The 22,984-nt window shown below is 43.2% G+C and overlaps 1 pseudogene; it reads left to right on the top strand.

Annotated features, from left to right (window-relative positions):
• LOC146863895 (YEATS domain-containing protein 2 pseudogene) overlaps positions 1–22,984 on the top strand; it is a 34,565-nt pseudogene that overhangs the window by 5,778 nt on the left and 5,803 nt on the right.

Genomic DNA, 22,984 nt, shown 5'->3' on the forward strand with positions numbered 1-22,984 from the left:
CTTGGAGAGGACTTAAACAATCAAATTGTCTGACTTATTAGACCGTAATTTTAGTTTGTATAGTTCCTTATCGCTTTGTTCAACCAAAGGAAGCTTTGAGTCAATCGGTGAAGACACGCGAGGTGTAACGTTTACATCAGACGGTAGTCCATGAAATTTCTTGATATGACTTGAATGTAACCATCCTTTGCGACCTTCGATCTTCACGGCTGTCCTCGTGGTGAGTAGTACAAGTTGAGGCGATTTCCACCTAGGATCCAGCTGAGTCTTCCGGTCAAAATTCCGCACTAACACCAGGTCCCCGGGAACTACGTCATGGGGTTTCACCTCGGTGTTGTCGGGAAAGGCTGCAGCTACCTGTGAACGACAAGATTGTAGTGCAGACATCAAGGAAGCCAGGTAATCTGTCAGCATATTACAGTCAACATCAGTTATTTTGCGTGGTATAGGCGTCCCCCACATATTTGGTGGTCTGCCAAAGATCACCTCATAAGGGGATAGCCCTGTTCGAGAGTGCGCTACCATTCTCATGTAAAAGAGTGCAACTGGTAAGGCTATTACCCAATCGACACCTTTCTCTCTACATATTTTGGACAATCTAATTTTCAGAGTTTGATTATGTCGTTCCACGAGACCTGCTGCCTCGGGGTGTCGGACACAGTGAAATCTCCATTGATAGCCTAACAAAAGTGAAACGTGTTTCATTAGTTCGGATGAGAACGGCTGGCCGTTATCTGAGTAGACAACACGTGGTAAACCGTACCGTGGGAAGAATTCTCGAACTAACTGTTTGGCAGTAGTCGGGGCAGTGTAATCTGAAACCGGGTATGCTTCTGTCCAACGGGAAAGAGCACAGACAACTACGAGAACATATTTGAATCCTCGACATCGTTCCATCTGGATATAATCCATCTGGAGGACTTCAAAAGGGTGATCAGGAGGCTGAAATCCACCCTGTTCCACGGGAATGCTTTTACCTGGGTTAAACTGACAACAGATCATACAGGTACGAACTTTTTGTTTAGCTGCTGCTCGTAAATGTTTGTTGAACCAAATGTGTTGAATGCTGTCTAGCATAGCCTTTTCTCCTAGGTGCGCTGGACTATGTATTGTATTAATGATAACTTGAACCATAGAGTCAGGAAGGAACCACACAGATTTTTCCTTCGTCATCCATCCTTGATCCGTTTGGATCCCTCCTAACTCAGTCCATTTCTTTATTTCATCTGGTGTAGCATGTGTCTGTATGTCAATTACGTCAAGAGCGGGATCCTTAACCGTCATGCAATGTGTTGGTGTCAGAACTATTGTCTTTGTCATGTCAGATGTGTGAGTTTGAGCAGTCTGTTTAGCTGTTCTATCAGCTAGATCATTGCCTTGGGAAATGATATCAGTAACTTTCGTATGAGCTTTACATTTCATAATTGATATTGCAGTGGGTAGATGTATTGCATCTAATAAGGCATGAATGAGGGGTCCGTGCTGAATGTGGGCACCGTGAGAAGTTAAATAACCTCTCTCTCGCCACAGCACGCCGAAGTCATGTACAACTCCGAATGCATAACGTGAATCAGTGTATATGTTGACTTTCTTATTTGTGGCTTGAATACAGGCTTGTGTCAGAGCGATGAGCTCTGCTGCTTGAGCTGACAAGGTATTTATGCAATATGTTTCAATGACTTCAGTGTCTGTTGTAACTGCATACGCGGCCACTAGCTCTCCTGTACTTGTTCTCATACATGAACCATCTACATACAACGTCAGGTCTGGATCTGACAATGGGACGTCTGTTAAGTCTTGTCTGGGTTTCGTCGTGATAGTAATAACTTCAATACAATCATGTGCTAGTGGGTCTGTTCCGTTTACTGGCAAAAGTGTGGCAGGATTCAATGTACTACAACGTCTGATTTCTATGTGTGGCTGAAACAATGTCAATTCGTAACCGGTAAGTCTTGCTATAGTCAAGTGTTGTGTTTGCGTTCGGTTCACAAGAACCTCTACTGCGTGTGGTACTTGTACTGTCAATGGATGTCCTAACACTATAGCATCGCTTTGTCTGATTGCTAAAGCTGTCGCTGCCACTGATTTCAGGCACGCAGGCAGAGCCTGAGCTACGGGATCTAATGTACTAGAAAAATAAGCACATGGTTTGTGTGATCCTGCTTGTTCCTGTGTGAGTACTGACAAAGCAGTACCTTCGCGTTCTGTAACAAAGAGCGTAAAATGTTTATTGTAACATGGTGTTGCTAAAACAGGTGCTTGACATAAAGCTTTCTTTAGGCTTTCAAAAGCTTGTGTATGTTCCTGAGTCCAAGGGAGGACAGTCGATGTGGCCGCCTCCTGTGTTGTCAACTGAATGAGTGGTTTTGCTAGAAATGCATACTGAGGGATCCACTGCCTACAATATGAAGTGAGGCCTATAAAAGCCCGTACCTCCTTTTGTGTCTTGGGTATTGGCATGTTAGCAATTAACTGGATGCGATCTGACGTAAGCTGCCTTCCCTCCTTGGACAGCGAGTGCCCAAGGTAAACAACTCGCTGGACACAGAATTGCAGCTTAGAAGGGGACACCTTGTGCCCCTTTTCGGCCAAAAATTGTAAAACCGTCAGTGAGGCTTTTTCACATTCAGGTTCGCTTCTAGCGGTGATCAGCAGATCATCGACATATTGAAGCAGGGCAGTGTTGACTGGCATGTGGATACTGTCAAGTTCTCGTTTCAGTGCTTGGCTATAGATGCTGGGGCTTTCTGTGAATCCTTGAGGTGCGCGTGTGAATTTAAAGCTTCGTCCATTTAAACTAAATCCGAACAAGTATTGGCTTTCCGGATCTATTGGGACGCTGAAAAAGGCATTCTTAAGATCAATTACAGAAAAGAATGTTGCTTCGGAATCAATGGCTGTCAGTAATGAAGAAATGTCTGGGACTACGGGGTATTGTGGTACAATACATTTATTTAATTCGCGCAGATCAATAACCAATCGATATACTGGCGGGGCTTTTGGATCAGTTCGTTTAAGAATCGGAATTATCGGGGAATTACATACATTGGAGTCGGTTTCCACAACCACTCCTTGGGTAATAAGCTCGTCAATGATTTGCAGTAAAGCCACTACAGCATCTGGGGGTAACTTGTATTGTCGCATTCGTGGTAGTACCACTCCTGTCTTTAGTGTGACTCGATATGGTGTAATGTTCATGCAACCAACATCTGTAGGGCCTTGTGCCCATAAATGTGTGGGTAAAGTCTGCAGTCGGTGATCCATGTCTCGGGACACATAGTGCCCTTTGAAATCACGTAAAAACAATCTTACTCCTTCCGGAGAACAACATATTATAGCTCCTAGAGCTTTCAATGTTTTTATACCTAACAGGTTTTCTGGACATGATTTAGTAAGCAATAAATCTGTAGTTCGTGTCAAGGGACCAATCGTAAGTGGAAGAGGCTGTGATACTTCGTTAATGATGGGTTTTCCTGAAAAACCAAGGGAAATATTCTGTGAGCCTGAGAGGGGTGCCCCTGGAACTTCACTACGTTTTATGGTTGTTCGGCTTGCCCCTGTATCAAGTAAAAATTTTCTATCTTGGCCTAATAGTTCACTGTGTACATAAGGTCCTTCTTGATCTACAGGGACCTCGATAAGGGGTAAGCCAACTTCCCTCTCTAGGCTGTTTCATGAGTATCGTTGATAATCAGGGTAGTCATACTGTGCGGTCTGGTACATCTGTCGTGTCGTTGTTGGTGTGGCAGCAATAGGCTGCGGTGGTGGAGCTGGCATAGACTGTTGCGGAGCTGGCATGGACTGTGCATGCTGCGGGGCTCCTTGTTGGTTCTGATCCTGTCTAAGTGGCCGTGGTCTTTCTTTTGTATTACCTATGGCGATATTATGTTTTAAAACTGGACAATCGTGTACATAATGACCTGGCTGTTTACAATAGTTGCATGTCCCTTTTACAGAACCTGCTGAAACACTGGACTGTGTCATACCCTTTTTATGACCGTCAGCTGGAACTGTCTGGGAAACTAGCATTTTCATTTTCGTGTCTTTCATGCGTCTTTGTTCATGTTCTTGTTCCTCTCTAATTCTATTGTGATGGTACTGTAGCATTTGTAACATTTGTGACGGAGTGTTACCTTGCCAGGTACTCTCGAATTTCAATACTCTATTCTTAACTTGGGGCAAGGAATTTTCAACTAATTTTGTCACAAACAGATGTGGATACGATTCGCTACTTGCTTTTATTCCACTATTTATACCAAAACATTTTTCGAATCGGGCATAGAAATCACTAGTGTCTTCATCTTGCTTTTGTTTACAGGCTGAGATTGCACCCCAGTCTTCCTTTTTCGTAGTTAATAAACGTGGCAGTACCTGTACTAATAAACCTGGTAGTATTTTGGTCTTTTCCCCAAGCCCTAAACCTGGACCTCGAGCTGTTTCTTCGTTTTCTAATGCTGTCCAATCTATCTTTTGGTCTCCCACCTCCCAATCCTTTTCTTTGAGTTTTTCGTAAATGCCCGCAGGCATTAATACCTTTAATATTTTCATAATGTCGGGATAGGTATACTCTCCCATGAGCAACATGTCTTTAATTTCACGGTGGAAACCCGCTGGGTCTTTGTCATGACTGGGTACCACTTTCTTCATTTCTAATAGTTCCATTTTAGATATGGGTGTGTATACAAACACACGTTTAAACTGATTGTCATCACCTTTTATCGGGTGGACTTCGCGTAAGGGATTCTGTCTATCCATATAATACGTCGTTCTTTCCTTGATGGGCAGTGAGACATGTTCGGGACATACAAAAAGAATGTACTGCTTTCTGGATTCTAGTATTTCTCTAATTAACTCAGTACCTGAACCTCTCCATTTATTCGTGAGTAATTCAGTCAATATATCAGGTAAGGGACCAGGATCGGAGTGTTGGCTTTTATATAATATAAGGAGTTGTTGAATCATGTAGATACCAGCTAAACGCTGTTCATCTGGGGTGAGGTTCAAAAACGTGTGCGCTAGTGTATCATCACTATATTTTCCGGGACTGTCAACCCAGTGAACGGCTGACCTGGCTAATTCTTGTTCGTCCATAGAATCTAGTATATGATAACCCCTTCGTTCTCGGAGTAATTTGTCAGCGGCTTGGAACGAATGTTCGGGGGACCTTATATTTATTATAGGGTTTGGGAAATTTCTGTTATTATCTGGACGTATCGGACGTATCGGATCAGTAAAGCATCTAGTATTATTACAAGATCTTCCTCTACCTACATAGGCCATGGTTTCTAACTGTCCTGTGGGCAGTTCCAATTCTTCCTCCTCCTCGTTTTGTTCAGGCTGGTCTACCGCTAATCTCTCTTCGTGTATTCGTTCTACTTCTTTGCGGATCTTTCGGCACATAGCTACTATACTTAGTAGTTTATCATGTCTCCCCTCTGATATATTCCGACTCCATGTGGTAAGAATTCGCATTTCTTCCGGATTTACCCCTGGTCGGTCTTGATTTCTGATCACACAATTTATGAGGAAACGTAACAGTTCCCCCTGTATCTCCACTTTCTGGTACTCCATGGCTCTATTAATACTTTCAGAATCTCGCCCTGACTGGACAAAGTGATATATATTTTCTAAATGTGTAGTCATTCCTGGTAGCCTCCCTAAATATATTGCAGCTCGTCGGATACGTAATGATGCCAGCAGCATTTCGTCCTCTTTGCCGGGCACAGGGTCATATCTACAATCTACTAGAAGTTCCTTAAGCATGTCGGGAGTTACTAGTTTGGGCGTACGTTGGTGGGCTAATTCTTGAAAGGAAAGTTTATTTACTCTGGGTGGCGTGGAAAAAATGTTTGTTGTACCTCCTGTAGCACCGCCTGGGGTGCTGGATGGGAAAGGATTCGTTGAACGTGATATAGCAACCATAGGTGTGGGTACAGCTGTAGAAACAGATGTGCTTGCCGGAACTTGTGTCGGAGTTTGTTGTTGCGGAGGTACAGACGGAGGGTCTTGGCGTTGAACCCCCTCGGCAGGCGGTCTATGTGGTGCAGTATTAGCATACTCGGGAGCTGCGTCGTCTAAATAAGAGGAAAGGAAAACATCTTCTGCGGTTCTGGGATGCCCTTTGGGATGTGCTTTTATCGGAAACAATGGAGGTGGCAAGTCTTTGGGTATCTCCAGAGTAGCCTTAGGTAACCCTTCGGCCAGAAGAGGATACATACCATTCATAAGGGCATTTCTTTGTCTGTCTACTTGTTCTGATTTTGCTCGGGTACCTTCTTCAATTAATAGATTTTCTCGGACTTTATTTGAATTCTCCTTACTTTTCTCTTCCTGTCTGAGTGCTTTTTCTGTACGTCTATATGATTCTTTACGCCATAATTCAATGGCATCTTTCTGTGATTGTCTAGCTTTCTTTTTCCATAATTCTTCCTCTACTTTCATGATGCAATCTGCATCCCAGGTCCCAGCTGCGGGCCACCTCTGACTTTCTGGTAATTCCTTGGTGTAGTCTACCCATAAATTAAGAAATAATATGGCGTCTAGGCCATGTTTATGATACATGAAGTACCCTGGAGTGTCCCTAGGAGGAATGGGAACAGCTTCTTCGAGTACCCCTTTTCTAGTTTTGATCTGTCTTAATTTTGAAAAGAGCGGCATATTGAGAACTGATCTGATACCTAATTTTGAACACGTTTAATACAACAAAACACAATAATGAACAGTCATTCACACCACAATATGCAGAACGTATTTAAAACATTTAACATTTAATGAACAACAATGATGGCCATTTTAGGGAACTAGTCACTAAGCATAATACTCGGCACTAACTAGGTAATTCTGAATTATATACTAGACATACTAGATATACTGCTAAACAGTACAGATACACTGCTGAAACAGTGCAGACCGGATTTGTGTACCCAAACCCGTCTTGACCGGCACAACCTATGTGCACGTCAGAACGCCTCCCCGGCAATGGTACTCACCGGGTAGCTCGGAACGGAAGGCCTCGGAACTGAACTGAACTGGACTTGGACCGGACTGGACTCGACTCGATACTTCGGAACTTCGGAACTTGGTGGGCCTCTGTATACCTCGGATCTTGCTCTCTCAGCTAGGCTCTGGTCGGGATACTTCGCACTTCTCACCGCCTCGTCTGGGTGTTGATCGCAGCCTCAGTTACCCCCGCTCGGCAGGAGGGAGATACAGGAAATCCTGTGGGTACGCGTTGTTGTCCGTCCAGCTGTGGCAGGAGACCGGGCCTGCAACGCACCTCCGGCGCGTGAGATGAGAAAGTGTCCCTGTTCGGGCGCCATATATGTGGTAAATAATGTAATTACCGGTACTTAATTTGATGCGGAAAATTAATAAGAATAGCTTAGTAAAATAAGAGGCAGAATCCGTGGTATTAGAGATTCGGAACGGGCTTTATTCCTATACAAAGGAACACAATTCGAATTATGGGCCTTCTGTCCCGAAGGTTAAAAATCTGGGCAATGAGAGGCCGCGGAGGGGCTCCGACCTTCGACCTTCCCCCGGGAACTCTGTGGGCCCTCTCCACGGCAAAGAATTTACTCAGTCCCCGAGGCTGGAGATGGGTAGCGATCAGGTCCTCTACAAAAAGATCCGCCGCCGCCTCCTCCCGTCCCTCGGGTACTCCGATGATGCGGATGTTATTCCTCCGGGCCCGACTCTCGGAGTCCTCCAGGCGCCGATCCATAAGCGCACTCGCCTGACGAAGTCGGTGCACCTCCGATTGGAGGGCCGCCACCTCAGTCGTGAGGCCCGACGCGGTTTGGGCCAAAGAATCAACCCGGTCATTGGTCTTGGAGAGATCAGCCCTCACCAGGCAGACATCCACGAGGATTGCGTCGATCTTATGCGCCAAGGTGTCGAACCGCTGGCCCACCGAGGCCTTCATCTCAGCAATGGCGCCCATGACGTCTTGCAGAGTCAGATCCGTGGGCAAATCCGGGGTATCAGGGGGGCCCTCAGAGGACTTGTGTGGTCCGCCGGGAGATCCCTTCTGGAGGGTATAGCGGTCCATGATGTTGGCCTGATGTACGGCGGGTCGACTTGGTCTTCGACCGATCTCCATCTTGTTTCGTGGCCATCGCCACGGGTCTCACACCCGCACTAGCTACGCCGTAGAGGGCAGGCAATCAAGGCCACGAGCTCCAGGTCGGCGGGGTGGGTCACAGCCGGCAGGCAGGCAGGGTCTCCCAGCGAGGCCACACCAACACAAAGAGCTCCGCGATCTCATTTGCAGAGACGGCAAGGGGGTGCGAAAGTGAAAGCGAAAGTGCGGGGTACGCGACTCGCCAGGCCCAGCCCGCCGTTGTTGTTCACTTTGCCACTGGGTCACCCCCCAGAGCAAATCCGGGGTCCGGCGAGAAGTAGGCCGCAAACTTCAATCGGTGCTCACTCCGGTACCCGAAGTCCGATTCGAGAACGGGGAACGGGTACCACCTCGGCTCAGGCTCACCGACACAGTCCCCTCAACCGAGGCAGGATGAAGACAGGATAAACGTAGGAGGTTGCGGAGGTCCTCGGGAGCCTCGCACCTACGCGGCCATCTTGGTTGCGCCCTACCTAATATTTTTAAAGCCAAAGTTTTAGGAAGATAATTCACTCTCTGAGGAATTTATTATTATAATTTAATAGGACTACCATTGGACAATTTACATAAAGAAGAAGTGCAAAAATACTATTTGGCCTCAAGGAAAGGTATATTTTTGAATTATGGACTTTTTGGTGGTCATTTATTCGGTGATTATTTTAATGCGGCAACAATTACAGTTTTTATAAGTTAAAGTTATAAAATGTTGTAATCTGTAAGCATTTCATATATGTATGATTTGTATTTTCTGGTATTTTACTGAGAATAGAATGTTGTTTTTTTTTTTAACAATCTTTCTGATTGTTTTTTTTCGCCCGCTGTTAAGTGATGAGTACCATTGAAATCACTATTTCTAGTGAAATTCAATATATTCTGAGAACAGCAAAAAAGGCAAACAAATTACTTTGCGGAAATTATGTTGTGTTGTAAAAAATGTATTATTATATGTTATAATTTTTTTTTTCTTTCACAGATCCAAATTTTAAAATAAGCAATTTTTAACAATTTATATTTGAATGAAAAACAGAAAAAAATGAATACCATTTTTTATTCTTATTACTGTGAAGGTAAGTTTAACTAAGTCTCAATATGCAGAATGAAGAGGCCTGCAAGAAGCTACTCTGTTTATGTAGTTTTGAAATCTGACCATAATCAGATATCATGTGACCTGCAAAAAAAGAGATTTGAGGGGTTCGTAATATTTCATGTTTTTAGCTGTTGAAGGACCGCAATCATTTCAATCATTCTTCTTTGAACATCTTTGCAGACAAAACTCTGTGCTTACTTTTATCATTCGCAAGGAAATTTAAAAACGGAAATATGTCACTTTTTGTAACATAGTTATTGTGCAAGATACTCTTTTATATTTACAAAGAGAGGAAAAGGCACTCTGTGCACTTTTTATACTCCATGTAAATACAACCTCATCATTTAGACCACTTTGTGTTGAAAGGGTGCTCTATAAGTGTTGTTGTGCATGATTGCACTTAATACTCATAGAACAAGACACATGTCTAGATTTATCAGAAATCATAAATCTCGATATGTGTGTGAATGGTGCACCATTCTACAATTGGTGTAGGAAAGCACAACAAAGAGAATTGTTTTAATTTCTCCACATTTTTATATCTTCAATGCATGCTGAAATGTTCAGCATACATTGAAGGAGAAAAATGCATTTTCTCATTGTTTTTGTGCAGGAAGGTGTGTCTTCCTGTAGAAAAACAAACAGCACATGACACAGATATCGTTGCACTATGGTGCAAGGGTGCCTGTGTCACCACATGGCTGCAGTTTAAGCAGCCGTGCAGACAGAAGCATAGATTTGCAACATATTTATGTACATATGTTGCATCCCTGTGCTTCGGAAGTACTACAGCACACTGCAGTTAAAGAGGTTACTGTGTGATGCTGCAGCACTTCCTTATAGTTCTGCATTATACATTCACCATACGCTACTAATGCATTCATTCAGTCAATTACGTACTACACATACATTCATCTAAACTTTCACACATTAACAAAGAAAGTTAGCTCTTTTTTTAAACCAGGAAAGTTAGTTCTTCCAAGACCTTTTTTTCTCTTCTTTCTTCTTTTATATATTTTTTTGGTTTTTCTAACAATTTTGTGATTTTTTTGGTTTTTCAGAAAAAAAAAAAAAAAAATATGACTTTCTTGGCGGCGGCAGATCAGATCGATCGACTGCTCGCCATAGCACAAAGTCTTATTGCACTTAGTGCAGAGCACTTTTAAAAATTTAAATTGAGGACGGATGTCCAAGGTTTGGTCTGATGGATGCACTCTTGATGTGCTCGGCTGTGATGAGGTGGATGGCGCAGGAGCAGGAGCGTTTCTCATCCGTCGGCACTCTTCTTTTGCAAGATTGTTTGGATGAAGGGTCCTCATGTGCTTCATCATACTTGCCGTGCCGCAAGAGTATTTCTTGTTAGGATCCCCTCTCGATATGACTCTTTTGCAAATCTTGCATGTGACCAAGGTGGCATTGGTTTTATTCTGCCCCTCGGGAAAAGTAAAACATTTCCATACCACTGAAGAGAAACGTTCTTTGCGTGGTAACTCCGGCAAAAATTCATCCTCAGAAGTATGAGGTGATGCAGGTGATGCCTGCTGCCCTGAAGCCATTTTTGGTTGAAAAAAGTTAGAGCTAAGTGTAAACTTAGTCTTAAAAATCTTCTTCTCTCCAAAGAGGTGGTTCTCCAAAGAAGCTCAAAGAAGAATGATTGAAATGGGTGGGGTCGTTCAGTAGTTAGAACAGGAAGTGTAATGAACCAATCAAATCTCTTTTTTTTGCAGGTCACATGGGATCCGCGCACCGTGCGCTTACGCAGCACGCACCCAGCGCGCATCCGCGAAATGGAATTAAAAAGAAATATAGGATTAGATGTCAAAATATATTAGTTTTAAGACTAGTTTAGAGTTTGTCTTCAATTAATATTCACATGAAATACATAAATATGTTTTTTTAAATGTTAAATACTTCGCGGGATCCGTGCACCCACCGCGTCATAGACGCAGATGACGCATCGCGGAAGTGCGTAAACGTCGTGTTACGTACATCGAACGTGTCGCGTATAGGCTGGGAGTCGCGTACCGGTTGCATTGAAATCGCGCACTAACCATGTACCCGACGCATACCATGCGCGGATGCTATTGCGTAGGGATCGAGAACGGTGCGCTTAGGGTGCGCGGATCCAAAAACATGGAAAAAATATATATAAAATAAAGTTTTGCACATATAGTTAAAAAAATATTTTGAAAAATATAAAACAATATGTTTGAAAAACCCATTAAGTTCAAATAATATTTTTTAATTTTTAAAAGAATTAATTGAAAAAATCATGTAAAAATGGTGATAAAAAAGTATTTTAAAAAAAATGTAATTAATGAAATGACACACTGAATTTGAAAAATATAGAAATCCAATCAAAATCATTAAACATGATATCTTCAGAGATAAGTTATAGATAGGAATTAGCATTTAAAAAATCTTTGAAATTCACTGAAAAAACCATAGGTTTCAGACCTGATATAGCTAGGAATTGGCATTTAAAAAACCTTTGACATTCACTGAAAAAACCATAGGTTTCAGGCACGTTATAGTTAGGAATTGGCATTTAAAAAACCTTAGAAATTCACTGAAAAAACCATAGGTTTCAGGGGTGTTATAGTTCGCTGGACATTTCCCTCGTACAAAACCCTAGAAATATCCCTGTTATAGTTAGTTCAGCTAACTATAACTCGCGCCCCCGCAATGCACTGCTGATGACGTCACATATTACATCACTCATGATATGGTCAGTGACATCACTGATGACATCACTGATGACATCTCAAATGGCCCATAGGCGACTGCATGGGTAAGTTTGTGAGATACTATCCCCCGAGCATGCAAACAGCGTCCCGAACACACAATATGCGTTCGGGAGCAAGAAAAACGCATCGCGAACGGGTGGGACAAGCAACTACGCACGCTCGCGTAGCTCTCGTAGCACTTTTGCATCGTCGCGTAGCCTCCCGTAGCACGACTACAGAAAGTACGCCAAGGGATACTTGGGAGGTCGCATTGACCTTGGCTGCTGTGTTCTGAACTGGGGTTGAAACAGAATGTAGAGTTCATGTATATCATCAACTGTAAAATTCTTAATGTTCAGTCAATTATGAGAGGTTTAAGTAGTTTTAAAAGGTTTTATTTTCTAATTAAAGTTTAGGTTTTTGTAATTATTTATTCTTTAGTCAAATATCAATCAGATTACAGAATTAACAATAGAAAAATATAGTAATTGCAGATAATATTGTAAATGTGCATACAGCCCATTCCATAAGGGAAAGAATCCCTATTTTAAGAAATGGGGCGCAAATGAAGTCAGTCAGAACCAATGAAGAGCTAAAAAATAAAGTCAAGAGTGAGATTAGCATGAAGCTAAAATCAATAATTAATAATTGCAGGATTTCCAATAAAAAGAAAATAAAGCATAGAGCAAATAAGCCTTTGAAAAGCCAATTTAGTCAAAGCATAAAGTTTGGGTTTCAATAGAAGTCAAAAGAACGCAGTCTGCTGTTTCTGCTCTGAATCTCAGCTGATTTGCCTCCCATTGTAGTAAATCTCTCCAGCTCCATCTGATCTGCCCTCGTCCCAGGTGATCAGCCTTCCTTCTCCTCATCTACGCACTCCTGTGTCAACTGCTCTCCTGCACCTGAATCTCTCCAGGCAAATCTCTGCTGTGCTAAAGGAATCACTCTATCCAGATCCTTCTTCAAATCTTCTTCATCCAAATCTGAAGCTCCTAAACTAGGCACGTATATATAAAGCAGTAACTCAAAGTTGTTCTGTACTTGTCTTCATCCAATATAAGTCCCAGCATTCCCCCTTGTCATCCATCAACCGAACTGGATATTTTATTTTATTTGTTCCCACAGTTCAAATCTTATTTTAAAATGACCTAATTTCTAACCTCCTGATTAAGCAACTGGTATTTTGGATGGAGGCAGTCATAAACTAAACCTGCTGGTCATTCCGGCTGACTTCCGATGGACTCGGCGAGCACGTCTGCCCGTCGCAATCCGGCCTGTAATCTGAAGAGCGGGTATTTCCGCCCTTGAGATTACAATGTCGGGTTTCAGCAGCCTTTGCGTGCCGGCTTTTTTGACATCGCAAGGTTGTCAAACTCAACTTTGGAGGCCGAGGGGGTACCCATGGTGCCCCCCTGTTGATGCCTACACCCCGTGGAAAGCACCTTGAGGGGCCTGCCACAGGGTGCAGGGATGAACTGCACCTCCCTTTTCTCAATGGGAGCTTGTGTTTCAGCCGGTTTCTGGCAGCAACACAAGCTCCCATTGAGAAAAGTGCAATGTGACCAAACAGTGTTCGGTCGCATTGTAATGGGCCGGTTGGGACCGCCGACCGGGTGTCGGTCCGTCCCAGGACCGAGTCGGTGTCAGGCAGAAGCATTTCTGCCTGACATCAAAATGAGGCCCTTAGTCTGTAAATTGCAAGGAAAAGATTATTAGCAGGGAGTCATTAGAACAAAATATGGACATGCATTTTGAAATATGTGTGTTCTGCTCTCTATGGCAATGAATGAAGCTTTGTCAGTTATGAATGAGACTCTGTTTAAATAAGCAACAAATCAGAGGTTACTTGCAGTAATGTATCCGAGGCATCTTTATTTCACAAACCAAAAACACATTCTGTTATCTAGAAGGTCAATTTCTTCGAGCAAGCCGCATTTATACTAGCAATTAATTCTAGTTAGCTGTCACTGTTCTCCGCACCTTTAAATGGCGTGTTAATATAATACAAACTGCACGCTATTGCTGCACACATGTTTAATAATTATTGTAAGTTAAAAAGCACATTCTATAATTAAGACAAATCTAAACTAGTCAGTCAAACTATAAATTATATTTTGTGCATTTTTTAGCATTCTAAAGAACATGATGTATTAAAGGGAAAGCGTCTGGTTAAAGGGCTTTGAATTTCAACACCTCCTGTTTTCGTGTTTTCAGCACCTAATGACTGCATGTCATGTTTGGAAATATGTATTTTTTGTTTGATGCCCATGGTAGATTGTCATTCTAATTCACTTTAAGATATATTTCTAACAAACCGTTAGTAAAAAAAGATAGATGGACAGAAATAGAAATCATCTTCAAGGAATTAGAAAGCTGGTTGGCACTCGTTAGGTACTGTCCCAACTTTGTTTAACCACTTAAATCTTTGATAATGATTATTAACAGAAATAAAGGTCTAGATTCATGGTGTTTAGGTCTGGGGGTTTTGCTTAAATTAAATATAAAAATATATATTTATAATGCCAGCCTTATTCATGCATTTATTTGGTGCTTGTTTTCAGTCAGGTTGTTGATGAATTATTCAGAGAATCTATGATTATGAAATAAACTGATGATGTGTAACAACAACAAAGTTTAGATGTGATATTTTGATCGCTAACCCATTGATGTTGGCTTTCTAGGCAACTAGATTGCTTATTCACCTTAAAATGCACGTTTCCTCTGTGTGTTCATAGTATTTTCAGGGAACCAATAGTAGGAGTTCATATGAGCACCACCAGCAACAGATTATGGGTAAGATCATGGCACTACTTATATTTATTTATAGCATTTTTAGCATTTGTAGAGCATAACTGTCACCTTACAGGTATTCTGGTGCTGATGGTTTTCATCTGAACGTAGCAGCTGTTAAAGTAAGCACACGAAAACCACATGGTCACTTGGAAAAGAGCCTGGTCTTCAAGGTCTTCCTGAAGAGCAGTAGATCAGTAGACTATCTAAGAGTGACTGGTAACTTGTTCCACAGCTTTCTTATCTAGTCTTACAGAATCTGGCTAAATAGAGGAGTTTTGCTGATGCTGAATGGAGGAATTATCCAGGGGTATATCTCTTTAGACTCGGTTGCAGAGGCACAGAGCCCACGCCATGAAGGGCCTTGAAGACAATACACATAGGGTCTTATTACGATGATGGTCAGAAAGCCGACCACCATCGTCAGTTTCAATTCGGACCTGCTGATTATGAATCAGCCGGTCTGAATTGAAACAAGCCTGTCATTCCAGCTAGCCTCCGACGGGCTCAAGGAACCCGTCGGCCAGTCAGAGGCCACCCGTAATCCCAAAGGGCGTTCTTTCTGCCCTTGGGATTACAATTCTCGGTCTCCAGCAGGCTCTCCATACCAGGCTTTCTGACATGGAAAGCCTATCAGACAACGAGCATGGGGGCCCCTAGCATTTTCCCCTTGTCTGCGCGGCCTCCAGTTCGAGGCCCAGGGGGCACCTATGGTGCCCTCCTGTTAATCCCAGCACCACGTGGCAGGCACCTTAAGGTGCCTGCCACGGGTGCAGCTATTAACACCACCTACCATTTCCCTTTGGGAGCATGTTCAATGGCTGGTTTATGCCATAACACATGCTCCCATAGGGAAATGTTGGAATGCAACCGAACAGTGTTCAGTCGAATCCAAATTAGGCCTTCGGGACCGCTAACCAAAGGTCGGTCCCGTTTACTAGACTATGTCATGCAGACGGAAGTCTGCCCGACATCATAATCGGGCCCATAGTGCTGGAATGTGGATTATTAGTAGGGATATGTATGCACCTACCACTAGCAATAAGGCCGCCAACATAATATAAGGCCCAGTCAAGGTCTCAATAAATGATTCCCTTGCTCAACCCTTGGTAGCTGGCTGCGAGCAAGCAGGCTTAATTTAGGGGAGACTGGTGTGTAAAGCATTTAAAAACACCAATGCATTAAATAAGTAAGACACAACACACAATTAAAAATCCCAAACCAATTTTCTAACAATTGGAAATATTTTTCTGATTAAAATGACACCAAAAAAAAATCCAATGAAGGGAACCAGAGATATGAATTTTTAAAGTAGAAACACTTTCTAGTGCTTACATACTAATAGCGCCAAAATTGGTACATTGGTTGCGCTTGACATGGACAAAGTCAAAGTTTGAAGTGGACTGCGATGGAGCCCTGGACGGATACACTAAGTGGGATGCCTCGTCTAAAGTTTACCTACACGTTCAGAAACGTTTCTGGAGGATTTTCTCTTGTCATCGAGTGAGCCTGCCTAGTAGGCCGAATTCACAGCGGCTTCATTGGCATGGTTCAGTGGGAGCCCCCAGTCAACTCCTGTAAGTCTTGCGCTCGTAGCTATCAGCGAGTAAAACCTGAAATCAGGCCAAGTGGACTTGACTATCGATGTCTTGAAAAAGGGGTAGGTCTGGCTTGCATCCTTACTGTCCTGCTCTCTTTGAAGACAGTTTGTTTACCCAGTTACTTCATTGCAAGAGCTGAGAATGATCTACATTGTCTGTATAATGCCAGTTGGCAGGTCAAGCTTGGACTCTATAAAGTCTGTTAATAAGATAGTGTAGTGCTCTGAGTAGCAGAGCATTACAATAATCTACCCTGCTTAGAATTACGCTGCACACAATTTGATATTTGGCTTAAACGGGCAGCAGTGAGGAAAGCTTTCGAAGACCACGAAGAATCAAAAAGAAAGCACCTGCAACTTTGTTGACATGGCTCTCCAATAGGGAAGAGGCCGAGGAATTGAACACAGGGGTGCCTGGGTGTAGAAGGTTTTTGTCAGCTTGAAACAGGGGCTACTGGGCAATTTTACGAGAAGTCAATGAGGACATGCGGCAAAGGGAGGTCGGGATCTGTGAAAAAAATAGGTTTGGGGAGGCAGAATTTTTACAGTCACTGATTAGTGCACAGGATAAGTCTCACACCTTAATTAGAGGTGTGAAAAATGTCCTTAATTTTTTTTACGTAATTATGTGAAATTGCAGGTAAATTATGTGAATTTCTGCTTAATTCACTAAAATGCACATCTGACATTTCGTACTACGTTTCAGCACATAGTGCATCATTGCGTCAATTTTTGATGTGCAGGTGTATTTCACTGTAAACAAGCATTGCAAAGCCAATGGGTCTGATATCAACTGCCAGCCTTTTGGCAATTTTTGTTTTCTGTTGTCATGACTTTTGCAAAACTTTATTGATATCACATGGTCCAGGGCTTTTGATTCCTTCTACCCTAGTCCTTCTCTTCCTTCAAGACGTTATCCACTAGGTCCACATCCCCCTGTCCACAATCTCGTGGCCCTCCAGATCCTTCTCACCCTGGTCCCAGTACCCCTACTCCAGTTTTTCCTTGTCCTGTTCCTCATTGTCTATTTGCTACTGTTCTCCTCTGGCACGGGTAACTATGGTCCTTGTAGATTAGGGCGTTGGGCCTGGTTCTACTTGTCCTGGTCTCTATGGCTCTCATCACCCTAGCCCTCCTGGTGGTCCACATCCTGGCCCGCATTCTCCTACTTTTCATCAACCTCCTCCTAGTGATCCCACTCCTTCCTTCCCTAGAACCCCACAACAGGTACAGCCTCCCAACCTGTCACTAAGAATTTATTTGTTTTAGGCTTCCAGATTTCTCTTGCTTGGTGAGTACTGTCAAGGACAGAAAGGAAGGCCCAGTAGAGATAGGACCTTTCCCACTAAAAACACTGCTTAGCATGTTATAAATTAAAACAACCATGCTTAAGGTATATTGTGCAGGTGACTAAAACAACAGTTTGGCTGAAGGGACCACTCATGACATGAAACTGATAAGCATCTATGCCTGAAACCCACTCTGTTGAGTGAACAGTATAAAACATGTGTTTGTTCACTGGCAGCAGAGTGAATTCATCCTGTGATTTACCCAGATGCATTACTGTCATGTAACCTACTTTCACTTCCCCATCCTACAGTTGCCTCATTACTTTGTCCCAAGCACCAATTCCCTACCGTGCTTGTCCCTCTTCCTAGGGCCCAGATACCACTTGCCTGTCTCCATTCCCTGTCTGCTGCTTCCCTGTTGACTGGTGCTTTGTTGCTAGGTTTGAAATACTAAAGCAAGCAACCCCCCCTTAAAAAGAAGACTAAAGCTAGCACAAGGCCTTCCATAAGAAGCCCAAAAAGGGCCCAGCCCTCAAAATCATCAAAAGGAGTATCATGAAGATTAGACAAGCATTGGCATAGCCAATAGGTCTCGCCTTTGGGACCTTATAAGTGCTTAGCCATGCAGCAGTTAATGTTGTTGCACCAAGGATATTGTGCTGCATAACTAAACACTTATAAGGTCCCAAAGGCGAAACCTATTGGCTATGCCAATGCTTGCATCTTTATAATGGGCTTGCCACGCTTGTAAAATATACACACAATGCTGCATAATTTGCAAATGTCATTAAAAGTTGTGGTTCTAGCTCAACCACATAAAATATCGCCTAAAATCTTACAAATGGTTACAAATCCAGCCCCTGGCGCTTCACAACAGTTAGCGTCCTGTATTTCACCTGTTTATTACTGAATTGAGGAATAAAAGTGGTGACAATTTTGCCGAGATGTTGTTATTATCTCCAACTGATGGAGCAAGAGAAATGGTTGTCTGCAGAACTACACAAAACCTTACATATCTAAAGATAATTAAAACAGGGTGGAAACAAGTATTCCTTTCTCAAAAACAAATCTTTTACACTATTCAAGCAAACTGATGTTTAAGTTACGAACTGTGTTCCCCCAAAAAAGTAATTATTTGAACGGGGTACTTATACGCACATTTCACGCGTTTGATGCCTGGATTCCTAAAGCGCCTTTCCAAGAGAGGCACTGTGGCTTCTTTTTTTTGTGTGGGAGTTTTTATATAGCTCCAAATCGACCCGGAGGTATTGGAGCGCTTTACATGAGCACTAGCTTCCTCACACACATTCACTTTTACATTCACCATTACGAGTGTACCAGTGACGAAAGGTTTCTTCATCAGAAGTAGAGACGAACAGCCTCCCACCACTTTTCATTCTCTACAATCTGTTTTGGAGCATTCATCCACCAAAGCAGCACCGCCAAAAATCAAATTTGGGTCACATGGCAATTTTGCTTTCCAACCCATTACTGCAAGCTGTAAAATAATACCTCAGGGTCAGAACCCCAGTGCTTCAGAATCTCCGGTAAAGTCCTTCCAACCCATCACCATGAGCTGCAATATTGTTTCAGGAAGTCCAACAAGTAAGCACCTCGGAGTTGCTCTGGCTGGTCGCGGATCCGCTTCACCAGGCCCAAAGATCCATGTTAGCAGCTTCCTGAGATCGTCTATCAGGCAGAAGGACTCCCTTTTTGCTACAATGCCCCCCTCGGTCCCATCGGAAGCCATACCAAGTTGCAGAGTGCAAAGTCTGTCACAGAAGGACTTGGAACATTCACAAAGGTGCTTATCAAACAGGAGTCCGGAGAGCCTCATTATCAGTCCGTGGTTGCTAGTGCATCCCCCCAGCCAGCACTCCAGCAATATGTCACTGTGAAAGGCAGCCATGTTATTTCTGTGTCGCCACAAAAGCCTCTTGTGAACGCCAGTGAGGTGTCGAGTACACCAAACTAGGTGATTGGTGTTCCCCTCAACTCTGCTATCCAGTCTTCAATGAAACCAGCCATGGCCATAAGTGGTGGACAGATATTGGTGGCAAAGTCTGTGTTGTCATTTGGTAAAGTCACTGGACAGAAGCCTGTTGTAGCCCAGGGAGTTGTAAAAGCACTTGTGAGCAGCGGAGAAGGAGGCAGTAATATTGTGGCCCAGCCTGTTCAGACCGTTTCAAAGGTTCCTGCTTTATCATCTGGGGCTCAGATAGCTGCATCAGAGTGTTCAGTAATGGCGACATTGCAGCTACCAGCCACAAATCTCTCTAACCTGGCAAATCTACCTCCTGGTACCAAACTCTACATCACAAACAATATCAAGAATCCTACCCCGGGGGCCTTACTGCGAACCACAAACAATGCCAGTGACCAAAGCACCAACAGTGGTTTGTCACAGCATCTCTCATACACATCTTACATCCTCAAGCAGACTCCACAGGGCACGTTTTTGGTTGGTCAGTCATCAGCTCCGAGCTCTGCAAGGCAAGGGACCCAGAATGCAGTAGTTCAGGGTGTTATGGGACCTGGGACATCAACTACGCCTCCACAGTCCTCATTAAAAGTAGTTTCCGTCAAAAGACTACTATACTTGCACAGGATGCCGGTGGGCAGACAGCACTTACAAAACTATCAGAAAGGTCCCTGACATCAACAGTAGCTCCACAAGTGCTCTCTAGAGCTGGGACCACTATGCTCAGGCTCACAGGTGGTGTTATTACTGCAGCCACTTCAACGGCGGCTAATGGATTTGCACCACACAAGGTAGACGCAGCAGACTCCAGCTCATCATCTGCAGTGACTTTCGCATTGAAGGCATCTGGAGAGCACCACCCCGTATTAGTAAACGAGGTCCAGAGTGGGGTATCAGCAACTAGTAATCCCTGCATGGCTGCTGCTGTGCGTGCCTCCTCATTTGTATCAGCAGCCCCCATTGTGAGCAGCAGAACATCCACTCCAGGGTTGTTGAAGAGCCAGTCAAATCTGTCAATTCCACATAAGTCTGTTCTGATCATCCCCACCAGCCAGATGAAGCAGCTGGGTGGGACCACTGCTACTTCAGGGGTGCAGACCATGTTGATTCCTGTAAACAAAGTGTTGCACTCTGGGTCAACATGTAAACGGCCTGCTGCTAGAACTGAGTCCTCTACCTGCACCTTGGTTCCACATCCTGCGCTTGCAACAGTAACTAAAGTGAAAACTGAACCAGAGATGACGGTTCCAAGCAATTGTAACACAAGTTTTGGTTCTCTGAACAGTACCATCGTAAAAACGAAAGAAATCACTGATTTAAAGAATTACTGCATCAGCATTGAATATATAGACAACAGTCAACAACTTTTAACAACAGTAGTGAAGAAGATCCCATTATTAACTGAAAAAAGTGAAGATGCCGAACCATTCTGTGCAAAGTCTGTGGAGAAATATTATAGCTGGAATATTGGAAAAAGAAGGGCCGCTGAGTGGCAGCGAGCTGCGAGGGTGAGAAAAATATTACTTGAAATTGCTGCGATGAAGGCTCTCTTTAACAAAAGATCACAAGCGCGTGCACCTTGCACTCAACCCTGCGCGCCTGTACACGCTGAGGGTGGAGGGGTGGGGGGGAGTGCAGCCGAGAGGACTCAGAGCATTTCCCTTGCGGGAGCGAGCAGGGGCACCATCCAAAGCTCGCTCCCACAAGGGAATCGACAAACGTGCACGCATTGCTATTGAAAGCTACTTCAGGGGTGCAGACCATGTTGATTCCTGTAAACAAAGTGTTGCACTCTGGGTCAACATGTAAACGGCCTGCTGCTCCAACTGAGTCCTCTGCCTGCACCTTGGTTCCACATCCTGCGCTTGCAACAGTAACTAAAGTGAAAACTGAACCAGAGATGACGGTTCCAAGCAATTGTAACACAAGTTTTGGTTCTCTGAACAGTACCATCGTAAAAACGAAAGAAATCACTGATTAAAAAAATTACTGCATCAGCATTGAATATATAGACAACAGTCAACAACTTTTAACAACAGTATTGAAGAAGATCCCATTATTAACTGAAAAAGTGAAGATGCCGAACCATTCTGTGCAAACTCTGTGGAGAAATATTATAGCTGGAATATTGGAAAAAGAAGGGCCGCTGAGTGGCAGCGAGCTGCGAGGGTGAGAAAAATATTACTTGAAATTGCTGAGATGAAGGCTCTCTTTAAGAAAAGAACACAAGCGCGTGAACCTTGCGCTCAACCCTGCGCGCCTGTACACAAGGGAATCGCCAAACGTGCACGCATTGCTATTGAAAGCAATGTAGCACGTGCATGTTTTTCGTCGAAAAAGCAAATCGATTACAAAAGGTCCACTACGCAGCATAGGCGAGACCTAAAAAACAATGGATTCTCATGAGTGAATCAAATATTTATGTAACATGCTTCAAAACCATACTAATTATACTTTGCAGACAGTCAAATACTCCTAAACTGCATCCGAAAAATATCTCTGTGCCATATCCAGAAGCTCCTGAAACTATCTGAAATTCATGGAGAGCATGTGACTTTATATTGTTATTTTTCATGTATTTCTTTTGAAAATTGTGTTTGTATTTAAACAACACATATAAATTTACATTGCATTCTTGATGCTCTATTATTTATTCCTTCCAAATCTGTTCCTAGGCACTTTTTAAGAATTGCTCATGTGAGCATTCTGTATTACAATATTGCTTAAGTTAATTTTATAGATGGAGTTACATGCTAGAATTTAAACCTTATTGAACAGATATTTTACATATGCTACTCATATGCAATACACTTGCCTTCAGCTTTGCAATAGCGAGGTGAGAAACATCCAGATTGACTCACCCTTAGCCACCTTGCTGAGAAAGAGGCATCCCCTGTCCAGTGGTGTTCACCCACTTCACCAAGATGCATAAATATGTAAGTTGTGAACAGGGCAACTGCAGTCAAAATAGATACCACAGAGTTCTCAAACTAGGGTAAGGACTATTGATGCACACATTTTTCTTTAGGATGGTGATGGATTGTGTTAAAACCCTAATGGTCAAAGGTAATGAGTGAATGCTGAACACATATTCATCTGGAGTGGCAATAGGGGCCACTGACATGGCTATGCAGACTGAGCAGAATAATTGCAAGGCATGTCATTCTTTTCTGGAGTGTTACTGTGAGATGGTCTCTAAATGGCAATCTCATAGGATTCAATAACACTGAGGAACATAATACACTCCCATGAGAAACAACCCTGCAGACTAATAAATAAAGCTTCAATAAGGAACAAACCTTCATTATACAAATATGTAGCACTTATCAGTAGTATTATAATACCAAGACTGTTAATATTTCAAAGGCAACGCATTTATGTAAGGCAAT

This window comes from Triturus cristatus, chromosome 2_1 (assembly GCF_964204655.1).
Source record: "Triturus cristatus chromosome 2_1, aTriCri1.1, whole genome shotgun sequence".
Lineage (NCBI taxonomy): Eukaryota > Metazoa > Chordata > Amphibia > Caudata > Salamandridae > Triturus > Triturus cristatus.